We start from the raw sequence: 8,085 nt of genomic DNA, 5'->3' as shown, positions 1-8,085 counted from the left end.
TTTCCTAAGGGAAATACCTTGAGACACAGACCTCAGAGCTAAGCCTGTACAAGATATGATGGACTATGTCACCCAAAAGTGTCAGGAGGCTGTAAACAGATTCATCCCATCCCAAAGGGAAAAATCTGAGAAGAAAAAGAAGAATCCGTGGTATAATAGGGCATGTATGGAAGCAAAGGGACTGAACAAAAGGGCGTGGAGGAACTTCCAGAATAACAGAATACCAGAACAGAGAGAGATACCAGAGAACCAGGAATGAGTATGTTAGGGTGAGAAGAGAAAAATTATGAAAATGATATAGCAAACAAAGCCAAGACCGAACCAAAGCTACTCCATAGTCACATCAGGAGGAAAACAACAGTGAAAGAACAGGTAATGAAACTTAGAACAGGCGAGGACAGGTATACAGAGAATGACAAAGAGGTGCGTGAAGAACTCAACAAGAAGTTCCAGGAGGTCTTCACAATAGAACAAGGTAAGGTCACTGTGTTAGGAGAAATGGAAGTAAACCTGGCGGCCTTGGAAGGGTTCGAAATTACGAGTGAGGTCAAGAGACACCTGGTAGATCTGGATGTTAGAAAGGCTGTTGGTCCAGACGGGATCTCACCATAGGTACTGAAAGAGTGTGCAGAGGCACTTTGCTTGCCACTCTCCATAGTGTATAGTAGGTTACTGGAGACGGGAGACCTACCAGAAACATGGAAGATGGCGAATGTGGTCCCAATATACAAAAAGGGCGACCGGCAAGAGGCACTGAACTACAGGCCAGTGTCCTTGACTTGTATACCATGCAAGGTGAGGAGAAGATTGTGAGAAAAAACCTAGTAACACATCTGGAGAGAAGGGACTTCGTGACAAATCGCCAACATGGGTTCAGGGAGGATAAATCTTGCCTGACAGGCTTAATAGAATTCTACGACCAGGTGACAAAGATTAAGCAAGAAAGAGAGGGCTGGGCGGACTGCATTTTCATGGAATGTCGGAAAGCCTTTGACACAGTACCGCATAAGAGGCTGGTACATAAGCTGGAGAGACAGGCAGGTGTAACTGGTAAGGTGCTCCAGTGGATAAGGGAGTACCTAAGCAATAGGAAGCAGAGAGTTACAGCGAGGGGGTGAGACCTCAGATTGGCGTGAAGTCACCAGTAGAGTCCCACAGGGCTCTGTACTCGGTAATATCTTGTTTCTGATATATGTAAATGATCTCCCGGAGGGTATAGATAAATTTCTCTCAATGTTTGCTGACGATGCCAAAATTAAGTTATAATTTAATATTGTACTTTATAATTTACCTGCTCAAGTATCTAGGTAATTTTCCAATTGTTTTGGAATGATGATAGATTAAGTCGCCTTCAGCGATCAGTACAAGATTAATCTTTGTTAATCATCCTTGAAGATTAATTTGGCAACTAGCCTAGGTTAGTCTCTCAGCTTGAGAGAGCAGGCTAAGAAGTTTAGGGTGGTTTGGGCAGGGACTGGTGGAGGTGGCTCCTCCTCCTAGGAGGAGGTCAAGGTCACGACACCTGGTCCAGGACTTCGCAAGGGGTAAAGTAAAAGTCTGTTTTGTTAATGTATTGTTTAAGAAATCATGCCATTGCCCACTTTAGGATATTATCAGCTAGGGAGTGTTCGTGTGTAACTAATTGGTGTTTTAATAAATTTGATTATTCATTTATTCGTGTTTAATAAGTTCCCTTTCTTGTCTTTCATGATTATGCGCATCTTTAGATCCTGGGCTTTGGGCGATAACACCATAGACTCCCTGTAAGTTTCTTTACCGTTTTCAATAGCTTTTCCCTTGTTCAGTAAGCCACATTTAATAGTAAATTCATCACTCCTATTCATAACTGGGGAGCCATATTCGGGGAAATATATCTAATTGGCGGTTTCCTGTTTGATCGTCAATTAGGGAGATTAATCAGGGTTGGAGTGAATTAGGTGGTGGCAGTGGAATGTTCTAGAGTTCTCTAGAGTTACAGGTAGCTGATAAAGTACAATACCTTGTTGGTGTAGTACCTAGGTAATCAAATACCTAGGTGACAAGGTTTTGAGTTAGAGAGGTTGCAGTGGAAGCTCTGGGGGATCTCTAGAATAGTTAATTAAGGGCGGGATAATCGATAATAGAGAGCCATTTCCCTCGTCCCCGTTACAATGTGTAGTGAAGGTGGTGAAGGGTAGTGAGGGTGGTGAAGGGTAGTGAGGGTGGTGAAGGGTAGTGAAGGTGGTGAAGGGTAGTGAAGGTGATGAAGGGAAGTGAAGGTGACGAAGGGTAGTGAAGGGTAGGGAAGGTGGTGAAGGGTAGGGAAGGTGGTGAAGGGTAGGGAAGGTGGTGAAGGGTAGGGAAGGTGGTGAAGGGTAGTGAAGGTGGTGAAGGGTAGTGACGGTGGTGAAGGGTAGAGAAGGTGGTGAAGGGTAGTGAAGGTGGTGAAGGGTAGTGAAGGTGGTGAAGGGTAGTGAAGGTGGTGAAGGGTAGGGAAGGTGGTGAAGGGTAGGGAAGGTGGTGAAGGGTAGTGAAGGTGGTGAAGGGTAGTGAGGGTGGTGAAGGGTAGAGAAGGTGGTGAAGGGTAGTGAAGGTGGTGAAGGGTAGTGAAGGTGGTGAAGGGTAGTGAAGGGTAGTGAAGGTGGTGAAGGGTAGAGAAGGTGGTGAAGGGTAGTGAAGGTGATGAAGGGAAGTGAAGGTGGTGAAGGGTAGTGAAGATGGTGAAGAGTAAAAATAAGTTTTTTTCGCACCAACATTATAGTGAGTAAATATATCATATTTCTTCATTACTTACGTAATGTCAGGAAGCTTTGTGTAGATCTGGTTAGTTTTGGGTAATTAGACAGACCGGGTGTGTACTCACCTAATTGTGCTTGAGGAGGTTGGGCTTTGGCTCTTTGGTCCCGCCTCTCAACTGTCAATCAACTGGTGTACAGGTTCCTGAGCCTATTGGGGTCTATCATATCTACACTTGAAACTGTGTATGGAGTCTGCCTCCACCACATCACTTTCTGATGCATTACATTTGTCAACTACTCTGACAGTCCAAAAGTTCTTTCTAATATCTCTGTGGCTCATTTGACCACTCAATTTCCACCTGTAATTACCTAAGTGTAGTTACAGGATGAGAGCTACGCTCGTGGTGTCCCGACTTCCCAGCACTCTTTGTCATATAACGCTTTGAAACTACTGACGGTCTTGGCCTCCACCACCTTCTCACCTAACTTGTTCCAACCATCTACCACTCTGTTTGCGAAAGTGAATTTTCTTATATTTCTTCGGCGTATGTGTTTAGCTAGTTTAAATCTATGACCTCTTGTTCTTAAAGTTCCAGGTCTCAGGAAATCTTCCCTATCGATTTTATCAATTCCTCTTACTATTTTGTATGTAGTGATCATATCACCTCTTTTTCTTCTGTCTTCTAGTTTTGGCATATTTAATGCCTCCAACCTCTCTTCGTAGCTCTTGCCCTTCAGTTCTGGGAGCCACTTAGTAGCATGTCTTAGCACCTTTTCCAGTTTGTTGATGCGCTTCTTAAGATATGGGCACCACACAACCGCTGCATATTCTAGCTTTGGTCTAACAAAAGTCGTGAACAATTTCTTTAGTATATCGCCATCCATGTATTTAAAAGCAATTCTAAAGTTAGAAAGCGTGGCATAGGCTCCTCGCACAATATTCTTTATGTGGTCCTCAGGTGATAGTTTTCTATCTAGAACCACCACTAGATCTCTTTCTTTATCAGAATTCTTTAAAGATTTCTCACATAATATATAGGTTGTGTGGGGTCTATGTTCTCCTATTCCACATTCCATAACATGGCATTTATTAATATTAAATTCCATTTGCCAAGTGGTGCTCCATATACTTATTTTGTCCAGGTCATCTTGAAGGGCATGACAATCATCTAAGTTTCTTATCCTTCCTATTATCTTAGCATCATCAGCAAACATGTTCATATAATTCTGTATACCAACTGGTAGATCATTTATATAGACAATAAACATCACTGGTGCAAGAACTGAACCCTGTGGTACTGCACTTGTGACATTTCTCCAGTCCGATACATTACCTCTGATCGCTGCCCTCATTTTTCTATCAGTCAGAAAAAATTTTCATCCATGTTAGAAGCTTACCTGTCACCCCTCCAATATTTTCCAGTTTCCAGAACAACCTCTTATATGGAACTCTGTCGAAAGCCTTTTTTAGGTCCAGATAGATGCAGTCAACCCAACCATCTCTTTCCTGTAATATCTCTGTTGCTCGATCATAGAAACTGAGTAAATTCGATACACAGGATCTTCCAGATCGAAAACCATACTGTCTGTCTGATATCATATCATTTCTCTCCAGGTGTTCTACCCATTTAGTTTTAATTATTTTTTCCAATATTTTGACTATTACACTTGTCAATGATACAGGTCTATAATTAAGGGGGTCTTCCCTGCTTCCACTTTTGTAGATTAGAACTATGTTAGCCTTTTTCCACACATCAGCTAAAACTCCTGTAAACAGGGAGCCTGAAAAATCAGTTGAAGTGGAATGCTGAGCTCAGGTGCACATTCTCTCAGAACCCATGGTGAAACTCCATCTGGACCAACTGCTTTGTTCTTACTGAGCTCCTTTAGCATTTTTTTTCACTTCGTCTCTAGACACCTCTATGTGCTCTATGTCGTTCTCTGGAATTCTTATTGTGTCTGGTTCCTTGAAAATTTCATTTTGTACAAACACACTTTGGAACTTTTCGTTTAATGTTTCACACGTTTTACATTTGTTTGCAATCCCTTTTTCAAAATTTCTTTCTGCCTCTCTCCTCACTGCCGTGTAGTTGTTTCTCGCATCTTTGTATCGCTGGTATGTTTGGGGGTTTGGCCTCTTCCAGTATTGATTCCATTTTTGTGTCTTTTGGTCTCTGGCCTTCTCACAATTTCTGTTGAACCAATCCTGTTTCTTAGTTCTGCATCTCTGTTTTGGTATAAATTTTTTGTGCCTTTATCATATATTTCACAAAACTTGACATACATCTCATTCACTTCCTTGCCTAGCAACAAGTCTGTCCAATTATACTCACTAAAAATACTGTGTTCCCCTTCTTCAGGCCAGAGGTGGTACTCCTTCCCAATTTAAAATATTGTGTGTGTGTGTGTGTGTATATATATATATATAAATATATATGCGTTATGGTGGTTATATATATGCGTTATGCGTGGTTTCCTCCGAGGCTATGGGTCCCCCCTTCTTCCATCTAGAGGTGGTACTCCCTTCTATAAATATATATATATATATATATATATATATATATATATATATATATATATATATATATATATATATATCACTAAGTACTCTTTGACCCGGCCAGGATTCGAACCCATGCCGTCCAGGATCACCCCTAAACGTACACAGTATTGTGACCACCGCACCAATGATTGCGCATTCATGCAGCTTTCTCATATATATACATACATATATATATATATATATATATATATATATATATATATATATATATATATATATATATCACTAAGTACTCTTTGACCCGGCCAGGATTCGAACCCATGCCGTCCAGGATCACCCCTAAACGTACACAGTATTGTGACCACCGCACCAATGATTGCGCATTCATGCAGCTTTCTCATATATATACATACATATATATATATATATATATATATATATATATATATATATATATATATATATTATTAAATATGACCGAAAAAGTAAGATTAATAATTCTAACACGAATTTTCTCAATCTTTCGTACATTATGCTTCACTGTTGGAGGTAAATCAAAAATCACTTCTCCAAAATTCATTTTTATTTCTAGTCTGACGCGACACGGGCGCGTTTTGTAAAACTTATTACATTTTCAAAGACTTCACAAATACACAACTGATTAGAACTTGCGTTTCTCTGATTTTATATCTACATTTGAGTGAGGTGGGAAGGATGATGTGGCATTAACACAAGACAGAACACTAGGGGATATTAATAGGGTATTAAAAGTATCAACACAAGACAGAACAGAAACAATGGGTATTGAATAGAAGTGTTTGTAGAAAGCCTATTGGTCCATATTTCTTGATGCTTCTATATTGGAGCGGAGTCTTGAGGTGGGTAGAATATAGTTGTGCAATAATTGGCTGTTGATTGCTGGTGTTGACTTCTTGATGTGTAGTGCCTCGCAAACGTCAAGCCGCCTGCTATCGCTGTATCTATCGATGATTTCTGTATTGTTTACTAGGATTTCTCTGGCGATGGTTTGGTTATGGGAAGAGATTATATGTTCCTTAAGGAACATATAATCGGGCCTTGCATAGTAGGCCGAGAAGTGCATTCTAGCTACTAGGTACGACATATATATATATATATATATATATATATATATATATATATATATATATATATATATATATATATATATATATATATATATATATATATATGTTATATATGACCGAAAAAGTAAGATTAATAATTCTAACACGAATTTTCTCTATCTTTCTTACATTTATTTTCACTGTTGATGGTAATTCAAATATCAATTCTCCAAAATTCATTTTTATTTCTAGTCTGACGCGACATTTGAGCGCGTTTCGTAAAACTTATTACATTTTCAAAGACTTTAGTTTACAAACACACAACTGAAACTGAATAGAGCTTTACACATCTTCGAGGTTTATATCTACATTTGGGTGAGGTGGATGAGGTGAAAAACGAACTTTCAACAATGGGTATTCAATAGGTATTAAATTCCAACACAAGACAGAACACGAAACAATGGGTATTAAATTCAAACACAAGACAGAACACGAAACAATGGGTATTGAATGGAAGTAATTGTAGAAAGCCTATTGGTCCATATTTCTTGATGCTTCTATATTGGAGCGGAGTCTTGAAGTGGGTAGAATATAGTTGTGCATTAATTGGCTGTTGATTGCTGGTGTTGACTTCTTGATGTGTAGTGCCTCGCAGACGTCCAGCTGTCTGCTATCGCTGTATCTATCGATGATTTCTGTGTTGTTTGCTAGGATTTCTCTGGTGATGGTTTGTTTGTGGGAAGAGATTATATGTTCCTTAATGGAGCCCTGTTGCTTATGCATTAGCAACAGGGCTCCATTAAGGAATATATAATCTATATATATATATATATATATATATATATATATATATATATATATTATTAAATATGACCGAAAAAGTAAGATTAATAATTCTAACACGAATTTTCTCAATCTTTCGTACATTTCTTTTCACTGTTGGAGGTAATTAAAAAATCAATTCTCCAAAATTCATTTTTATTTCTAGTCTGACGCGACACTTGAGTGCGTTTCGTAAAACTTATTACATTTTCAAAGACTTTACACATACACAACTGAATAGAACTTACATATCTCCGATTTGTTTATATCTACATTTGAGTGAGGTGGTATTTAATAGGGTATTAATTTCATCAACACAAGACAGAACATGAAACAATGGGTATTGAAATGGAAGTGATTGTTGAAAGCCTATTGGTCCATATTTCTTGATGCTTCTATATTGGAGCGGAGTCTTGAGGTGGGTAGAATATAGTTGTGCATTAATTGGCTGTTGATTGCTGGTGTTGACTTCTTAATGTGCAGTGCCTCGCAAACGTCAAGCCGTCTGCTATCGCTGTATCTATCGATGATTTCTGTGTTTTTACTAGGATTTCTCTGACGATGGTTTGGTTGTGGGAAGAGATTATATGTTCTTTAATGGAGCCCTGTTGCTTATGCATCGTTAAACGCCTAGAAAGAGATGTTGTTGTCTTGCCTATATACTGGGTTTTTTGGAGCTTACAGTCCCCAAGTGGGCATTTGAAGGCATAGACGACGTTGGTCTCTTTTAAAGCGTTCTGCTTTGTGTCTGGAGAGTTTCTCATGAGTAGGCTGGCCGTTTTTCTGGTTTTATAGTAAATCGTCAGTTGTATCCTCTGATTTTTGTCTGTAGGGATAACGTTTCTATTAACAATATCTTTCAGGACCCTTTCCTCCGTTTTATGAGCTGTGGAAAAGAAGTTCCTGTAAAATAGTCTAATAGGGGGTATAGGTGTTGTGTTAGTTGTCTCTTCAGAGG

The sequence above is a fragment of the Procambarus clarkii genome, chromosome 27 (assembly GCF_040958095.1).
Source record: "Procambarus clarkii isolate CNS0578487 chromosome 27, FALCON_Pclarkii_2.0, whole genome shotgun sequence".
Taxonomy (NCBI): Eukaryota; Metazoa; Arthropoda; class Malacostraca; order Decapoda; family Cambaridae; genus Procambarus; species Procambarus clarkii.
Note: the sequence above shows the minus strand (reverse complement) of the source record.